The sequence below is a fragment of the Falco punctatus genome (assembly GCF_963210335.1).
Source record: "Falco punctatus genome assembly, chromosome: 1".
In the NCBI taxonomy this organism is placed as follows: Eukaryota; Metazoa; Chordata; class Aves; order Falconiformes; family Falconidae; genus Falco; species Falco punctatus.
Genome location: NC_137580.1, coordinates 11,029,599 through 11,048,326, shown reverse-complemented (window position 1 = coordinate 11,048,326; position 18,728 = coordinate 11,029,599). Strand labels below are relative to the sequence as shown.

General features: G+C 38.7%; 1 protein-coding gene across 6 annotated transcripts in view; it reads left to right on the top strand.

Moving 5' to 3' along the window:
* PCDH18 (protocadherin 18) overlaps positions 1–18,728 on the top strand; it is a 49,177-nt gene that overhangs the window by 5,149 nt on the left and 25,300 nt on the right. Inside the window, exons 3-4 of one of the 6 annotated variants that reach the window (XM_080402660.1) lie at positions 1,520–1,566; positions 10,629–10,736. The exons of 1 other annotated variant lie outside the window; for it this stretch is intronic. The gene's annotated coding sequence lies outside the window, so the exon portion shown is untranslated. Of the gene's footprint in view, positions 1–1,519; positions 1,567–5,055; positions 10,737–18,728 lie in introns of those variants that run through there. 4 more of the 6 variants (XM_080402659.1, XM_080402658.1, XM_080402657.1 and 1 more) reach the window with 4 other exon arrangements.

Genomic DNA, 18,728 nt, shown 5'->3' with positions numbered 1-18,728 from the left:
AGAAATAACTCTGCGTGCTTCTTTCACGCATTTTATATCAAATTAATAAATGCACTTGGAATCTTCTAGGACTCTCTGCCATAAGTTCTGTTAAACTAAGCAGACACCACAGTTGTCAAATCAAACTTAACAGTTGCTCTGGAGTTGTTAAAAAGGTGCAATGACATTACTACTCGATTTATATGGTTCAGAGTGATAGAGCCAGCATTAATCAAGCAGTGAGATTAACATAGGAAACGGGCAGTTCTCAAAATCATTATTTCCAGAAATAGCTGTAGCCACGTACATTTTCAACACTCTCAAATCTATCATAGCTGTAATGATTAGTATTATCAGTCATCCTCCAATCTAGTTTCATTACTTCTGACATGTTTGACTTAGGACTTCAGTTAGGAAGCCATTACAATTATAATATATTCTTTGTACCACGTGCTTTCAGAACAAATCACAGTGCTAGGTGCTGTACAAATACAAGCTGTGGAAGCAGCCTTGTCTCAGAGAAACTACAGCGCCCATTGGAGAGCTCAGCCAACCAACACGCCGAGTATCACACTCATGCTGCCTAACAGGAGTGGGCAAAGCAGTCTAGCCCTTGTGCATGACTATGAGCTTAGACTCATCTTATATTGCCATAATCCCCGCCATGAGAAGAGGTTTGAGTTTTGTTTTTTTTTCTTTTGAAATACCAGATGACCCTCATTTAAGTGGTAATGATTCTTGACATAAACTCTTTGCATGTGCTGTGAGTCAAATGCAGATGTCACTTGCTCTAACCACTGGAACAGCCTTTGAAAACATATCTATTGGTTGCCCTCAAAGACGGTACAAGGACAAGACAAGTTCAACTGAAAGTTCTGATTTTATTATTTATTCTATTTATTCCACCTTTTGAACACCTTCACCAGCAGGTTTTCTGAACAACTCAGAGCGTGATTTGTCTGAGTTCCCAGTAACATAATCTAATTCTGGCAATACTTAGTTAGGCTTGAGCCATTCTTAATTTAGAAAATTCTCCTTTAATAGCCGTGTTTTACAGTACCTAGCATTACAATGCAAATTGTGCATTCTGCAGTGAAAGTATAGTAAGTGTGGAATAAACAGAGAAAAACCCACCATCAGTCTTGTACCTCTTAGGTGCCAGGATGGGAGGGTGCAGATGGCTGCCACTCATCAGGGCTACATCACATTCATTGTGTGATTTATTGCTCCACAAGAACTGCCATAGTCCCTTGTCTACACATACTTCTACTCTATCTTCCTAGCAATCCTTAAAATGCACTTATGTGTCTCTTTGAATCATTAACTTCCCTCTTGCAGAGGCTTTTCAGTGAATTTAATCAATAAGCTATGATGGGGAAAAGAGCGATAGAGCTGTATAAACTTTTGCTAATATACAAAATTTCTTTCAAAATAAAGAAAATCAGAATTTATATGTTTGGTCTACCCACATGTATTTCTTTCAGAAGCGTGCATTCAATGCTAATATAATTTCCATTTCTTTTTCTTCTGGGTTCAACAGGACTCTCAGGATTTCCAGTCTGGTAAAGGAAAACAGCGAATGAAAACGTGACTTGGATTGATCCCTAATGTGACTAAATGTGAGGTAGGGTATTTGGGGGCCAACAATGAAGCTATTCATTGAGGTATTCATTCCACTTATTGAGGAAACTACTTCCCAGCCACTCCAGCCCATATCAGCCTAGGAAACTGAAAGGTTCGGTGATCAATCAACTGCTTTAATTTTGTGAATAATTTGTTCTTTGCTGTTAAAAGTGTTAAACTGGACATTAAGCATCACTACCATTTCATTGTGAATATGTCTGATAGTTGCAGCATTCTCCCCAGCAGCAGCTCTCACTCCAGTTCCCATCTTCAATGTTATCGCTTAAATCTTTAATCTAAGGTTCTAAAGAAAATATTGACGTTCTGTATATTTCATTGGCAACCTGTATTGCAAATTGCACCTAACTCCATAAGCACTTCTTTCATACTTTCCGCTAGTCCTTCTGTCCATTATTTGATTTTCTTTTTTTTTCCTCATAGGATTTCTTGCAAATAATCATGTGAGACAGCATCTATGTAGCTACATTCCATTCCTTATATCCTTCTTGTGGCAGTTAAAGTAATCACATAGTGATTGCTCTACTGAGATGTCTGTTCTTATAAGTAAATTCTGGAATATATTTAATCAGTCTGCTCTTTAAATTTTGTCTGTGAAACCCAAATACACTTTGCAAGAGTTATCTTAATTTTGTTAAATTCTGTTCAGCCCTGATTATCCAAAGGAGTGTCATTTTTTCTCCACCCAGCGCAATAGGTAGAAGATCCACTTGTTTACTTATCATTACTTAAAATAAATAATTCTTTCAGAACTTTGGATTTCTCTGAGCCCCTTGAACCAGACAGAAGTTTCAGTTTCATTTCTTCCCAGTATGGCTGATACTTCCAGCTGTCCTTAGGCTGGAATGATACCTCACCCTAAAATTCTCCTCATCCATTTTAGAACTCCAGCAAGGAAATTAAAGTTCTTTTTGCATCATCTGATTTGATAATTGGGACAATATCCAGTGACAGATACATCATTAGCTGGTAAGAGACAGGGAGAAATCCTATCTATTTCATAAATAACAAAGATACCATAAAGAAGGCTGTGAGTCAGTCTCCACTGCTGGACTGCCCAGCCCTCCTGGAGATGACTCTAGGGTGGAGTTAGAGAGTTGCTGCTGTTTTGAGACTGTGGAGAGTCACTGCTGTCCTCCTGGATGTGCTACCTCAACATGATACTTCAATGTCCCTTCGTGTTTTTCTCATTAATGCAATCCACATTAAAATCAGTCTTGTTTCTGATCAATCACAGCCTTCCATTCAGAAGGCTGCTTAACCTTTACGCTTCAGTGACGAGTCTGGAGAATCTGCCTGGTGTAGGTGGAACCCATACTAGAAGTTAGGAGCAGAGTGCAGGCACCTGTAGTTTTGCCTGTTTGTGTCTCTATGTTCATGCAGCTTAGGTCCTTGCATGCTGAGTAAAGAAGAAAACCTTGATTTGTCCGTGTCAGTCTTGCTTTGAGCCTTGATTACTGCATTGTCTGGAAGATAAGGCATCTGTATAAAGAGATGAATATTCTTACTTCAAATAGCAGAAACATCTACCACATGCTGCACTGACCGTGGGATCGAGTCATCCCTTCAGGAGAATGGTCTTTAGGCAGAGTAGCAGTTCCGTGTTTCAACTCCACCTGATGTCCGAAGGAATTTCCCAAAGCAAAGACCAGGCTACAGTGCCACTTCCTAAAACTTCCCCGCTTTTACCCTGTCACTGGCCAGAGAGGTTATGGGCACTGACAGCACGTCTCAACAGCAATATTTTCTCCACCAGTGTATCACTGACAGAGGCAAGTGGCCCAAGCGGAGATATTTCATAAAAGAGCCCTTTCATAAATGCAGTTATTCCTCACTGTTTCATTCGCATTTCTATTGTCACGGGGATGCTATCAATATTGTGGTTTTGATATAGCAGGGCCCTAACACAGTGCTCGTTATGACCTTCTTTTATGTAGAGAGGTATTCCTTTCCCTGACTGTGCTAAACAAAGCTAGAAAGCTTGAGTAATTCTGAAATATTCTTCCACTCTTGAACTGACCTTTGTCATTTCTGTCTTGGGTATAAATCTGTGGTGTATCTTTTCGCAAGAAACTCAGAAGTGTTGGAACAGAATACTTGCTGACTGACAACTTGCCTTGATGAAATAAACTTTTGTAACTAAATTCCTGGCAAAAGCTCTTTTAGGGCAGTTGGAGGTTTACTGTCCTGTCTCGAGGGTGATTCTTTCAAAGTTAGCTCTTCCTCTAAATTTCTCACTATTTTTAACACAGTTGATCTTTAGCAATGAAATATTGGTTTCAATTCACAACTTGGCCTTTCTCAGTTCTTCCCCCCAAAGTAGACCCTACTCTACATTTCAGCTTCATTTTAATATCTGTTTCAGGCATAGCCTTATAGAGAAATAGACTGAATTTTACAAAGTTGAACATCCATGCCCAGAATATGAGGACACCCGGTTTTTACTGATCGCTATGGTTGGCTCATAATGTTTAAAAGCTCTTTTCCATGTTCAAGCAAATAAGATTTTCCTTGGAAATATTAGGTCTTGCATTTCACTATCTATTCCTTTCTCTTACTTCATTTCACCATTTACTAAAGAAGATCCTGTTAGAACAAATCATACTGTGTTTTAAAACCTGCTTATCAGAAAGCTGAGTTTAGTGCTTGTACAGTTTTATTCTACCCTATTTTGAGCAATGTAGCAACCTCTGTAACAGATACAAAAGCAGCTAGTAGTGGCTTATATTGCATTATTAACAAATCCTTGATTTGCTGATAATCTTGATCACAGATGAATTTTTGAAAAAGTATGCTATTTGCAGCTGCTGTCCCTTGGACAACTTTTCTTCCCCTTCAGTCCCTCTTGTAAAGATGGGTAGATTCTTCAAATATAGCCACTTTAAGCACCCTTACCAGCACTATGAATACATCTAATTCATCGTGCGGTATCCTGGAAGGTCATCCTTCTACAACAGATAAATATATCTCTATTTTTAAGACAACTTATCATTTCCATATAAGGTGAAATCAAATCCTGACACATTTCTCAAAATTGTGATGTATCTCTGGGAAACTATTGCTTTTGACACTTTTCAGTTCAAGTTTCTCTTTCAAAATCTTAAGTTTATCAACTTCTCTAATTTTCAAAATCTCAAAGGAATTCATAGAGATAAGAATGTATTCATGAACTTGGATTTCTTTCTTATGGGAATGTAGTTAATCTATTTGTTTAGCTTCTGAGCACCCCCCCCCCCCCCCCCCCCCCCCCTTGTGTTTATCAGGGAAGCTAAGAAATCAGAGGCAACTGTAAAAAAAAAATAATGGAAAAGGATGACACAGTGAGACTGGAGGGAAGGGGATGTGCTAGGCTTTTTTCTGCCTTTAGTGACAGTTAGTCTTCATTTTACCCCAAAACTACTACTCATGTTTTCACAGGGAACTCCATTCCCTTGTTCCTTTATGGCAGAAATAAACCCCAATGATCTGAGTTCTTTTCCAAAAAAAAGGCGAAAAGGTAATTTTTTTTTCTTTGATAAAATGTCATTCTAAAGGCCTCTAGATAAATAGCTATTATAAGCAACCTAATATTTCTTGCGTTGTGTACAGGCTAGTTTCCAAATGGACTAGATGATCACTGTACATCCTTTCCAACTGAGCTATTCTATTCTAAAATATCTTGAGTTGATACCATACAACAGTATCTAGGTGCTTGTGTTATACATTTCTGTAGCATTAGCAGGTAAGTACTTTTCCATTCTTACCTTTTATAGGTTTCCACAGTAGAAAGACTTTTTTTACTTGTTTTAACTGTACACATTTAATTGAAAAAGACTCTATTTTAAATACAACTTCTAATTTTTGAAAAAGTGTATTTTAACACTTATTGGTTTAAGAAGAAGCATATTGAAATATATATTTTTACTGACAACAAAGTCAAAATTAATCCTCTGGCAGGATGACATGTTTCACTTGCAAATGTTTTCTGAACCTTCTGTAGGGGTTTTTCTAAACTGTTTACTGAAATTATCAATCATATTTCCTAATCTATGGATCATTTAAACATCTAAGGCAAATAAACCTACATAGGTCCATAAAAATGGAATTTCAAAACTATATCTGCAACATGGGCTTATCAAGGTTATATATACTGAGTGAATGTATTGTGCTTAGCTGTCTATTTTCTCAATACAGGAACACAGGGAAGCATATTGTTGGCACTGTAAATCATGTGTATAAATATAGAATTCTCTAGTACTTAAAAATTAATTTTTGTCTGTGCATTCAAGACTTTTTTGTGTTCATACAGCTTGGGACAGGCAGCAAGTTGTTAACATGCTAAGGTACGTGAAATGGGATAGCTTACATCATCTGGGGTTACTGTGCTGTTTGCATGGCCATTAAGGGATGGATGAGATAGTTGAGGCTGATGAGGCAGTACCCTCTGTGGCTGGTCCTGCTGCCGCCTCTAAGACCTCTGGGTTCCTCTGACTGCTATGGGGTCAACAGAGCAATCGCTGTGCCAGGCACTAGACAAAAAGTCAGACAACTTCTTTCTGCAAGATGAAAAATGAGATGGCAGAGTTCAGTGATTCAGGCAGTGGTCAAAGAGATTAATGTGACCAAACTGAGACACTAAACTGACCAGACATAATTCACAAACTAGTATTACTCCAGATAACATGACAAAGTGCTCTGGCCCAGGGAGATCTATTTTTGATGTACTGGCATCTGCACAAGAAAACTGGAATTAATAGTCACATAATTTGTTTCCCACTCCCACCCCTCTTAAATGATTGGACAGGGCTCATGGGAGAGCACAAGGGCTCAATGCCAAGGCTGATGAAAACTGACCCATTTCAGTTTGCATGTGACTGGCAAGATGAATTTTAGAGAAACTGTGGCAAAAAGCCTCATGTTTCCACTGATGAATGCTCCACAATCGATCTCTCAAGGACAGCAGATGGGAAACAGAGTGAAGCTTTTATAACACAGCAAAACAGAGAGGGACATTTCCAAACCAAATAAATAAAAAGAAAGCATAACAAAGAGCACCTTTATACATGTGGGTAACAAAGGGCTACAAGCTCAGCTAGCAAAATGAAGCGCTTTTTTTTCCTATCTTTTTGGAATTGCCAGCACTGTTACTGGCCATACAGCAAACAGCACCTCACTACACACAAAGCAAATTCACACCTGATCTACAGAGTGACTGCAAGTACATCGCTGGAAGGAGACATGAGATTTTTCCATCAATGTAATGAAAGTGTGAGGTAAATGCTTTGCACTGGGTTTGAGGCATTGGTATACTCCTTTTTCTAACATTATGTGGAAAATAAATTGATCTCATCAGTGTTAAAGGTGTGATTTAGAGTTGTCCTGAGCGATGTGTGTCCAACCTTCTTCCAGCAGCTTCAGTCGCAAAACGAGATAATTATTATTGCTGAAGGCTGGCCACAAGCTAATACACTGCCTACACAATTTCTGGACCGAAACTGTTGCTGAGGGAACAGATGTATCTTTTCTTGTCTGCATAAATCTGATACAAAGTAATTATATTGGGGTTTACATCAGCCTAGCTAAATTGGTTCATAATTTAAATCAATGGAAGATGCTAGAAGTGGCCTTAGGTTTCAGAAATGGCTTGTTCATGGCTGTGGAGCAGTGGCCTAGGTACGGAAGGCCGCTGTACTTATAAGTGACTGTTGTGATTTCAAGTCAGGTGAAAACAACACAGGAATGCTGTCCACAATTTGCTAAGACTCATTTGCACAAGGATAATAATAGTTTTCTGAAGTGGCACTGTGTTACTACTGTACTCTTTGTTGGCAGCCAAGAAATTGTTTGTTGTCCTTTCCCCCTCCCCCCCCCCCCTCCCTCCTGAAAAGCAGGAATGGTGGTTTCTGCCTGGGATTACTTGTCTTCTAGAAAAAATGGTGTCACCTTTCTCTCCTTAGCAGGTGCAGCTGCAAACATAGTTCCCTAACTGAACTCAGGTATTTTCCAGGCAAGGTGACAGGTACATGGATGGTACGAGCTGGCAATTTGCGGGTATTAGCAGGCAGTACCTGAAGTGGTTTCTGAGAGTCAGTTGTGAAACGCTCTGCAGGCGAGCGACTGCCCTGGATTGGGTGTATGTATGCCTATGTGACGCTTTCTTCCTGGCAGGCCTCTTGTTCTGCCCACCTTTGTAGCTGCATTTGTGAGCTGGGTTGTTAATGTTCCGTTTCCCACCAGTTTAAGCACAGGATCGGCCCTGGACTGAACATGGCCGTACAGCTCCCGGGCAGCTCGCAGACAGGCTGAACTCAGGCTATTTTGGAGCCCCAGACAGCGCTCGCATGGGCCTGCAAAACTCTATATAGGATTTAACCTTCATTATGTCAAAAGGGCCTTTGAATATTCATTTCTTTTCAGAAATAATGGTTCTGAAAGTTCCCAGCGTTGCCTGTACGGTAACATTTTGCTCCCGCTAGTCTCACCTTATAAAGATGAAGGTCAGGATCGAGTGGATGAGTTGATTATAGCACAATGTAATGTCTACTGGCCTATTTTTACCCTTCGAAGAAGCTAGAACCCTCTATTCACATTTTATATTCATTTATGCCTATTTGCTAAGCAATTCTTTTCTTCTTCATCTTTCTAAACCCTGACACCTTAATCTTGCTGACATCTTACAATAGTTAATGAGAAACAGCTCCCTGTCTTTTCGACGCTTGCTTTCCCTCTCTTAACACTAAGGCCTGGGATGATAGTTTACTTTGCAAGACTTGAAAATGTTGTGTTGTACTTCTCTTTTGAAAAATACATATATATTAACAGAGCTCAAACCAAGAGCAATAATGACAGCCTTATAAACATGATTACTAGCTGAGGCACAAGTACAGACGCTCTCTTGAATATATTAACCAGGTATTATTTTCGGCTCCAGATCTGAAAGCAATTTCCATATTTTATAGACAAAAACATGACACCTATTGCTAGGAGAAGCACAACCTATCTAATATCTTTGGAAACACAATGCGTCTTCTAAATCACACTGTTTCGGGGATACCTATTAACTCCGTCATGAGGGTATTTCACTAATTCCAGTTCCTTTAAAGTCCATCATCTACTTAAGACATGGAAATACTTTTAACAGGCAAGACCTCTGGCTCTCCAGAGATGAAGTGCTCTGAGAAAACAAGCAATTAAACTCTGTTAAGCTAATGCTCAAGACCTAATTTAGTTAACATTGAGAGAAAAAACCAAAACCAACAAGGGGTTGAATTTGTTCTTGGTATAGTTTCAAAAATCTGAATAAGAAAATCCAGGTGGCTGAATAAACTGTGAACTACTGTTTATGCTATTAATGTGAAAGCAAGAATTAGGAAGTGGGCAGGCTGAACTCATGGGGCTTTCAGCAGGCAGCTGTGTGGGTCTCTTCCTCAGTTTCTCTCCATGTGCTGAAATCATGACAGGAGTATTAGGGGAATTATTGAGCCAGCTGCTGCTGAGCTGAAAAGATATTACCTGTACACCAGGTACACCTTGTCTTTTCATGCCAGGTGAACTCCTCCATGACTGAAATAAAGAATTTTTTTGCTAAAATAAATACTAATTCTACATCGGTCAAGGGATCTACTTTTTTTGTGAGCAGGGAAGATTGTTGGCTTATGCTGGTTTTCCATATACAAGAAAGATCATCTGCTTCTTCCAGACAGGAATCATACCCGATGATACCTATTCTTCTAGGGTGATATTCAGGCTGTGAATTCAACAGCCTTTCCATGCATAGCACTTTCTAAGTCCTCTTGAAACTTTGACAGTGTGCCAAGTCTACATCTTTGTAACACCAGCAGCACCTATGGCAAACAGTAAATCTGTTCAGACTCAGGATCTGCACCAGTGAAACTCCTCCTTGATATTCTTCTGACCTCACAGCCTGCCAAAAGTAACCCAGACTATTCAAAATTGCTTTAGATGCCTGCTTCTCAAGTTTGGATGGGAACTGTAATTTCTAATTCTTTTTTTTTTTTTTTTTTTTTTTTTTTCCTTTCTTTTCCCAGAAATTGATGGGAAGGGCTTTCTTGTTGATGACTGTTGTAGAAACTTTTTTTCTGAATCTAATCTATTTATCTCACTATCTCTTCTCTCTCGGTATTACAGTATTGGAAAACCTTTTCTTGGTGCACTGTTCTCACTTGCTTTGTCCACAAGATGTTTAGGCTGTCTGGAAATACACACCTTTTACATTGCCATTTAAAGCATTATCACTTACAAAAATTAGTTATCCAATAAAAGTCTGGTAGCTCCTTCTAAATTTAGCATGTTAGCTTTGCTAATCTAATAACTATTCTGTGCACTGTTTCACTTATCTGGAAGTCAGGGAGGAGAGGTGGTGGTGGAGACATGACCCTCCAGCATGGGTCTGGTAATAGAGGTGTTACATTAGTTAAGATGAAAAGATACAATATTTAGAATAAGATACTGAATAGTAACAATGGTCCTTTTGAAGATAAAGTACTCCTACTCTAATCCATTTTTGGTGGTGGTGTGTGTGTGTGTGTGTGTGGGGGGGGGGTTCAGACTGTTTGGTGTCTAAGTCATAAAGCATGCTGAAAGAACAAGAACTACCCAGGACACAGTAGAAGCTCTGCTGACCCACTGATGGCTAGTAGTTCACTGAATTTCATTGCAATTCAAAGTTGGACAGTGTATCACAGTGACCATCATGAGTCAATGATGGTTATAACTGGTAAAACTCATCTACCTTTAAGTTTGCTCATACGGATTAGATAACTTTCATGGCTCCATAATATATGTAAAATAAGTCCTTGGTAAGGATGAAACACGGACTGAATTGCTAGCATGCTACTATAGCTGACTTCAGAACAAAGTCCCATTGAATACTTCATTCATCTACCAAGAAATTATCCCAAACCTGGGCCAGAACACAATGATCTGTGAGCTTCAAATTTGAGAAGATGTGCTGTAGATTAGGACTAACTCAAAGTCTCCTTAAAATTCTCTTCTGCTTTTACCTACAGGCTAACTCAATTCTTCTTCCCTCTGGCCAGAATGCATGTCAGCGAAGGAGAGATTTATTTCCAGAAACCATGCTGCCTTCAGCTATTTCAAATAGCTCTAAATTATGTGTAAGTATCTCATTTCTTATTGATATTTCTACTTTAATATTACTGAGTGTATAGGTCTGCACTACTCATTTAGGATTTTTTTCTGTAAATATCAATACTAAATTACTAACCCTGTTTGGGCACTTTCAAGACTATCAAGGATTAAGCAAGTATAAAAAGTTCCTGTTCTTTTCTCCTCCATCCTGGCTTACAACTTACTTGAATTTATAAAGGCTTGCAAACTTCAGATACTTTAAATGATCTGTCCGCTTTAGCATCATCATCATAAAACCTTTTAACATTTCACCTTTGCATTTTTCAGGATGTGACCTTTAGCTTTCTTTGGAAGTACTAAAACAAGAATTAATTCTGCCTCTCCAACAATATCAAATTTCTCTGTCACCAGCATCCTACTTTCATTCTGTAACTGTCCTGTTAACATCTTTCTTGACAGTTTGCTTATTTACATACAGAATTTCAGTTTGAAGATGAGAGGACCTGGGAACAAACGCACATATGTATTCAAGGCTAACGGTATGAGGTACACATAGAGTGATGCTGATGAGCCATACTTGCAGTGCCCCTTGACTAATGTCTTGAATTTTTTTCATTTACATTTTTCCAATTAGATGGGGACTTTCACTCTCCGATCTTCCTTTTCACCTGTAAGAAAAGAATAGAGCTAATACTGAACTAAATCTGAACACAATTCAGTGTTTGAATCTCTGCTTTATTCCTTGCATTAAAATTTGTTGGGCCAGGTTTTAGAGTTTGGTAATGTTTGCAAGTTAAAAAAGAAGACATTAAAAGTATCCCCTTTAATATAGCAGTTAATGAGACATGACTGCTCTTCTTCTAAAATCCACTTCTTTATTGCTAAATTCATCTTATCACTTCCTTTCTATATTATATCCTGATAAAAAAATCCCTAACATAATTTTTTTAAGGTTTTATTGTTGCCGTGTTCATTCTTTACATACCAATTGTCCAGGGGAAAAAAAAAAAAAAAAAGCTGACCAGCTGACTACACAAATGAAAATGGAAAAAACCCACCCCTATATAAAAGTATTGTTAAAGAAAATAGGCTGCATAAAAGAGAAGTTCCTCATAACTTCTCCCTTATGCCACTTGCCCCTTCTTCCTGTCTCCAGAATCATCCTTCAATCCTACTTTTACATTTTTGTGAAATAAAAGCCTCAAAAGTTGCTGTAATATGGGAAAGTGTCATCTCTAATAACACATCTGCTTGGGATACAGTAGTCTTTCTCTTCAGAGGAATATAATCTAGTCTTTTATTAATAATGCAAGTTATCTTCAGAAAGAGATGCTAAGGAGAACTGAACTTTCTTCTCTCTTTTGAATTCACTTTGTTAAAAAAGGTAAATTCCAGGATTATGCCTGTCACCCAAATAATCAAAAAGCTCACTTTGTCTACTTCACTAAAATATCATCTGCAGCTGGATTTGCCTCCCCTCGTCTTATATAAATTTTATGTTTCTTACTCATGCATTATTCCTGTGGCCTGGACTGATTAATTTGTAGTTTTTGCTGTAATACTAAGGTTTTCTTGCACCAATTCTTTAAGAATCTTAGGGTTTTCCACTTGCTCCTATTTGAGCACATACAGTTCTGGGTGTATCCTTTCTGGATACAGCCATTTCTGTTTTCCAGCTCTTTATTTGCATTGGCCATCCTGACTTTGTCCTTACATTTAAAGAATTTGCCCCCATTCAGCAGTCCACTGGAAAGGATTGGGGTTCTGACTTTGTACATCACAGTGTAGACCAATAACATCTGCTTTCTGTCCTCCACTCATCAAATTATACAGAAATTAATCTAATTCTGTTATAGTATGAAAACTTACCAAAAGCACATGCACGATTTAGGGGTCTTAATTTGTACTCTCATAACTGATGAAGCTGTCAGGCTTAGAGTTTTTTAAAGGTATGAAGTGTTTAAAGATTTATCTGGACTGGTATTTTAGTTGTGTCTAGGTTCCTAACTCATTGATTTCAGTGTACTTTCAAAGTTTCCTGCTCTGATCATTCAGATTTTGGATGTTTAAGCATCTTTCAAAAATCTTGCTTTTGAAAGCTGGTGTTTCAGAGTTTGCTAAGGGATTCCTGAAATTTCTACCAGTTCTCCTTGGTTTAGTGAGAAATCGCTGCACAGTAAAATTACTTCATTTCCCTATGCCAAGGAACCTAATTAATTCCCATTTATTTTCAGAAACATTTTTAAAATAAATTGTCATTGATTCTATACTATCTATACTATTCTATAGTATCAGGTTTTACCTAAAAATTTTTCTTTTTAAGTATGTCTTCCTGTGGTCTATGCCTCTGTTCTGGATAATGAGTACAGTATTTGAAGATTTTTAAAAAATAAGCTTAACACATATTGTTATACAGATCGTATCAAGGATATGCTGCCTGGCTGCATGTTATCAGGAAATCAGCCATCAAAGCAATAAATGATAGAAGGTATAGCACTGAAATTCTCAAAATAAAAAGAAGAAAGTTTTACATCAAAATAAAGCTGCTACAAGGCCCATGAACCAGAGAAAGGAGTAAGTGCCACAGTTTTGTTCTCTGTTCCCTCTCAGAGAAGTTAATTGTTTTTCATCTTTGGCAGAAAAAGTACTACTGAACTCGGGGAATGAGCTTAGTGACAGCCAAATGAATATTATGTACTGATAAATCAATATGAAAATGAATTACAGAAGTTCTTCCACAAGTATAATGCATCTTCCCTCTAAAGTCGTCTTTGAGTTTAAGCACTGCTGTTTATTAGGTCTTTCACCTGAAGAGGGGAGAGTGGCCATGTTTTCCCTGCTTTGTTCTGTGATTCTTTTACCTACATATTGACTAATGTCTGCACAGTGCAGATTTATGCAGACACTGCTTTCCTGGTGTTGGGATGGAGAGAATAGATTAGAATGTAATGGGATTTTGAAATCTTTATGAGATGGGAACTGGATTTGGTTTGGGTTTCTTCACAAATTCCTATTGGTGAAAGTTTTTGAGAATTGTGATTTACTTTCATTTGGTAAGCAGGTGAAATTAAAAAAACCACCTTCAAATATTGTGAGAAATGGGGCAGAACAGAAGGAGATTTACTCGATGACCTTGGTCTTCAGACAAATTTTCATTTAAAGTTTTGTTGAGAGAAACAGGTTCCAGTAAATGTCTTAATTTAGGTGAAACAGCATATTTTGCTAAAACTATGATTAGTTGAAAACATCCTGGCCAGCTCTACCAGGAACACAGAAATTATACTACGTTGTTAGGCTTGTTTGCAGTCTGCTGACTTCAGTATGCTTTTATGTTGTCTAAGCATCTGCAGAAGAAGTGTGCTGCTGTTTCGAGCTCAGATCATCAGAAAAGCAAAGGAAGAAGCTGCAGCTTCTCATCAGGTCCTTTCTTTCCCTGTCCTGCCAGGTGGCTGGCTCTGTTCTGCTGCTTCCAGGGATTTTTCTCCCTCTTTCTTGTACTGCCAGCTGCTAGCTGATCCCCCTGCAGCATTTTTCCCAGCTTCTGATGCTGTCTGTTCACTGGTCTCAAATGTTGATCTTGGGACCCCATTCTGCTGGTCACCTGAAGCATCCAGACAGCTGCAATCCAGGCAGTGCTGCGTGCTTCTCCAGCTCCACTCACCCCAGGGCTGTTTTCTTCCACGATGCACATTCTAGAGATGCCCAACAGCTCGGTGAACCCTTTCCTCTTTCCCATACCTTCTCTTGTTTTGAGCTCAGTCACTGCTAATACCCAAGACTGCACCCACTGTTTCTTTCCAGCTGGCAAGGAATTTCTCCTTCTCTTCATCTGCTTGTATCCTGCTCCCAAAAGACACAACTGAGCTTAAAAGTGATAATTCAATCCACATGTCCAACAGAGGAAGGTAAACTAATAGCCAGAGCCTCTCAATACATTTTTTGAAAATCACAGCACTTAGGGCTTTGAGTACCCTGAATATAGCCACAGTTTATCCCAGAAGCTTGCAGAAAACTGGTATTAGATGGTCCGGTGGGACCAAGGTATCATTTCTTCCCAAAGCTGCAGAAAAAAAGTATAGCATTTTCAACTGTGGTGCCTAATTTTGAACATTCAAAGCATTAAATATTTTGACAGCTGGAGGAGAAAACATGTCCTGGAAATGTCCAGGATTGTTATTCATAAAGTGATGCAATGAGTAGAAAATCTAGTTACTTTAATATATAAAAAAGAAAAACCTTGCGTTTGCTGACAGAATCTAAATAACATCTTCGCTTGGAAAGGAAAAAGGGCAAGGGAAAGAAATCCTTTCTAGATGTTATTATGTAATGACAAATGCTCTGATAGCCTCTCTCTTGGACTGATCTGAATAACACTCGAGTCATACAAGATTCCCCCTGACTTTAAGGGTCTTTGGATGAGGCTCTTAACCATATATAGAAAAGATAGCTTGACATTTGCATGCAATAAATTACCCGCTCTTGACTTTATGCTGTTGCAATCTGAACCAACTCCCCTTACACACAAAGTGCTTGCACTGGCTGCTGGCGCAAAGTTGGTCTGTATAAGGTCCTGCTTCCTCCTCTCCATTCCAACACAAAAGGCAAATGAACAGGAGCGCAGGCCAGTTTTTATCTAGAAATTATTGTGAGAAACAGGAATTATGCATTTGAGATACCTAGAAATAAATTTACTACAGCCAGCAGTCTAAGTAGAGTAAGTATAACACAGCCCCACAAGAGAGAGGATGTTTAAACTTTGAGTGTCTGATGCTATGCCTTTGACTTACTTAACTGTGCTGCTTTGCTGAGTGGAAAATCTAGTTACTTGAATGTATAAAGAAAATGAAGACTTATATTTCATGACAGAATCTAAATAACATCTTATCTGTCCAAGTGAAAATCATGTCCATTACACTAGAATGGTTATGTACATCATCCTTCTAGTTTACATTGTTAGAGTGCTTTTACATCAAAGATGTCATTTTATCTTCCATCAGACATCCAGGGGTTTCTCGTGCAGCCTCTCTCTCCTGCTCTGCCCCCACTGCTCATTGTTTTACTACCAGGTACTACGAAATTGTAGTATATAGCAGTATATTTTCCCAGCTGTTTTTCACAGGTTAGAGTAAAACATATTTATAACATGAGTAAATTCTTCATTTTATAACATATGACAGGCATTTCTTTATTCAGAGAACTGTCCGAACTTAGAGCAGCAAGTGTATTATTAGAAGTAAGATTTCACCATAAAAGCTTTAAATGGCGCCTTAAAGCTTTTTTAAATAGTGTGTTGTCTGTGGGGCTGTAAATCACTAGCCTGTTAGAGGTCAAAAGATTATACTTTAGAGAAATGTTTCATTCTTTATGAGGGAAACTGGTAAACCAAAGTTACCTAAATAAGCTGTCTGCCCTGAGACTTAGTCATGTGGCAAAACATATCCTTGCTGTCAAATGCAGAGATGCTAATATGAAGACCATATCTATTGTCTTCATGCGGTGCTCATGGATAGCAGCATTTTGTTTATTGTGACAAAGTGAGGCTGGTAGATCACACATATGCTCCTAACTCCTTATCCAAAAAGATCAGGAATTGACAGCAGACTACCTACTGTGGTGAGGTACATGTAAGAAGAAAGCACCTCTAAGTGTCAATAAACACCCACTCTACTCATTCAGAATTTCCTTGGTTTACATGTTTGACCTTGGAATAAGTACAGCATTCCAATAATGTGACTTGAGTAGTATTATCTTTCTGTTTCTTATATGCATTATCCATCATTACTTCATCATAACGTAGGTTTATAGTAAAATTACCGGTGTAGTTGCAGAAAAATGTGTATGAATGCATCTGTTTCAAAGAACTTGGTTGTGAAATAGCATTGCCAAGTGTAACGTGCGTAGGGTTATCAGTATGCTTCTATGTTAACCTCTAACAAAATCATGATAAATTAACTTCCAGCATGGCAGCTTGGATCCTTGACTATCCAACGGCTTTGCCAGCCAGCAACACTTCAATTAGGATTTAAGAGTATGGAAACATAAGTGGCTGCAATTTGTAATGGAGAATTCCAGATGCTTTAAAAATGTCCTTTAAAAGCCCAGAACTGGGATGAATGTAAATGCCTGACTCTGGTGAGCATGTGGGCACATGAGTAGAAGGGACCCTTTCCTAGGCAAAACACGTGGGCATTAATTTATATTTTTAGTCTTTTTTCATACACTGTCGGCTTAATGCTGAAAGAAAGTTTTCATTATCTGAGTTGATAGCTAACAATCAAAGTTGTTCTCTTGTCTCTGTATCTTTCAGTGACTGGGAAACTGATTTATAACAATACATGGATGCACTGAATTAGAAAAGACAGTTTCAGAGCAGTGACATGTTTCTTTTCCTACAGCGCACAGTCCACTGAGATGCGTCAAACAGGCTGTAGGAGAGCTGCATGCACTTGGAAGGGTTCTCCTGCCCACTCATTTTTTTCTTCCTTCCCTTTTCCACGTGTTCTTTTGCCTCCTCTGACTGCAGCCAGAGAACCGCTCTGCCAGCCAGAGGGCGAAGGGGAAGGGGTGAAGGGCTTACTCCACGGTCAAAAAGGGCGCAGCAGCTGGTGAGCTGAAACCATAGAATGATGGTCAGGGCTGGTGGGCACCTCTGGAGATCATCTAGTCCATCCCCCTGCTAAAGAAGGGTCACCTAGCGCAGGTTGCACAGAACTATGTCGAGGTGGGGTTTGAATGTCTCCAGAGAAACCCCAGCTCCTGAATCGAACCGAACCGATCAGCTCAGTGGCACAAACAGCTTTCGCTACTCTGCAGCTTGGCAGTTCAAGATCTTACCCAAATTTTACCCTAAAGCAACTACAACAGCCTGTAAAGGCTTTGAACTTGTACCCAGGCTTGCTTTTACTTCTGAGATTTCCAGGAAAGATTGAGTGATTTCTCAGGGATACTTAAGCGTCCTAAACTGTTCTTTATAAACCTAATGCCAGTTTTCCAGGCTGAGACCAGGTCATTTGCAAACTAGACTTTATATGCCATTTAATTATTGTATTTAATGAAATTTCAGAGATGCTTTTTAATTGCACTAAGCTGTGTATGCCCTTTGAGCTGCAAATCTAGGATAATGTTCCTTTCCTACCAGGTTGTACCTACATGGAATAAGCACATCCTCTGTGGCTTTGGATACTAGACACATTCCTACCACTGAAACATTTTTCCCAGCTCTTCCACTGTGCCCAGTATGCAAAAGGAAATTTCTTTCATACTTCTGTAAACTTTCAATGAGCGATGTATACCTTTCTAGCTCAAATTTCTTTTATTTTTGCAAAACAGAGAAGAAATAACAAAGAAAAAATTCCTGTAAGATATCACGATATGCATCTATCTGTAACAAGGTGAATCCAAACTGAATATAAAATGGCTGCTCCCTCTGGAAGGCCCTTATGGAGTACAGCTCAGCGTGCAAAAAGCACATTTGTGATGGTATACGTACATATATATGCACCATATGCCACAAGCAAAAGTTTCTGACATAGACAAAATTGTTACGTTCAGGATAGATTTTGTCACAAATGTTCACCTGACTGGATGCACGAACTGAGCCTCTCCCCGAACAAATACAGGCACAGTGATGTCTAAGGAAATAGCCCTTGGCTCGGATCTGCCGTGGAGGCTGCACACTGTCATAGCCGTTTGGAAACTGTATGCTGTTGCTGGGGACTGCTAAAAGAAAGTAAGATTCCTGAAGCAAAATTTGGGCATAAATATTTGAAAAGAAAGATGATAGCTTCTTCTGTTTGCTGATGACAAAATCGGAGTCCCTTTAAAAAAGAATGAAAAATAGCTTACAAGGCAAATATAATGTCATTGGCTTCGTTATAATTTACAAACCTTACCTTTTTAAAAATTAATTTAAATATAGCGCTGATTGTATATGTGCATGTATGCGTATACACATATTCACATATACATAACTACAAAAAGGGTAATCATAATGGGTTACCTTTCTGTTAGCAAACTTG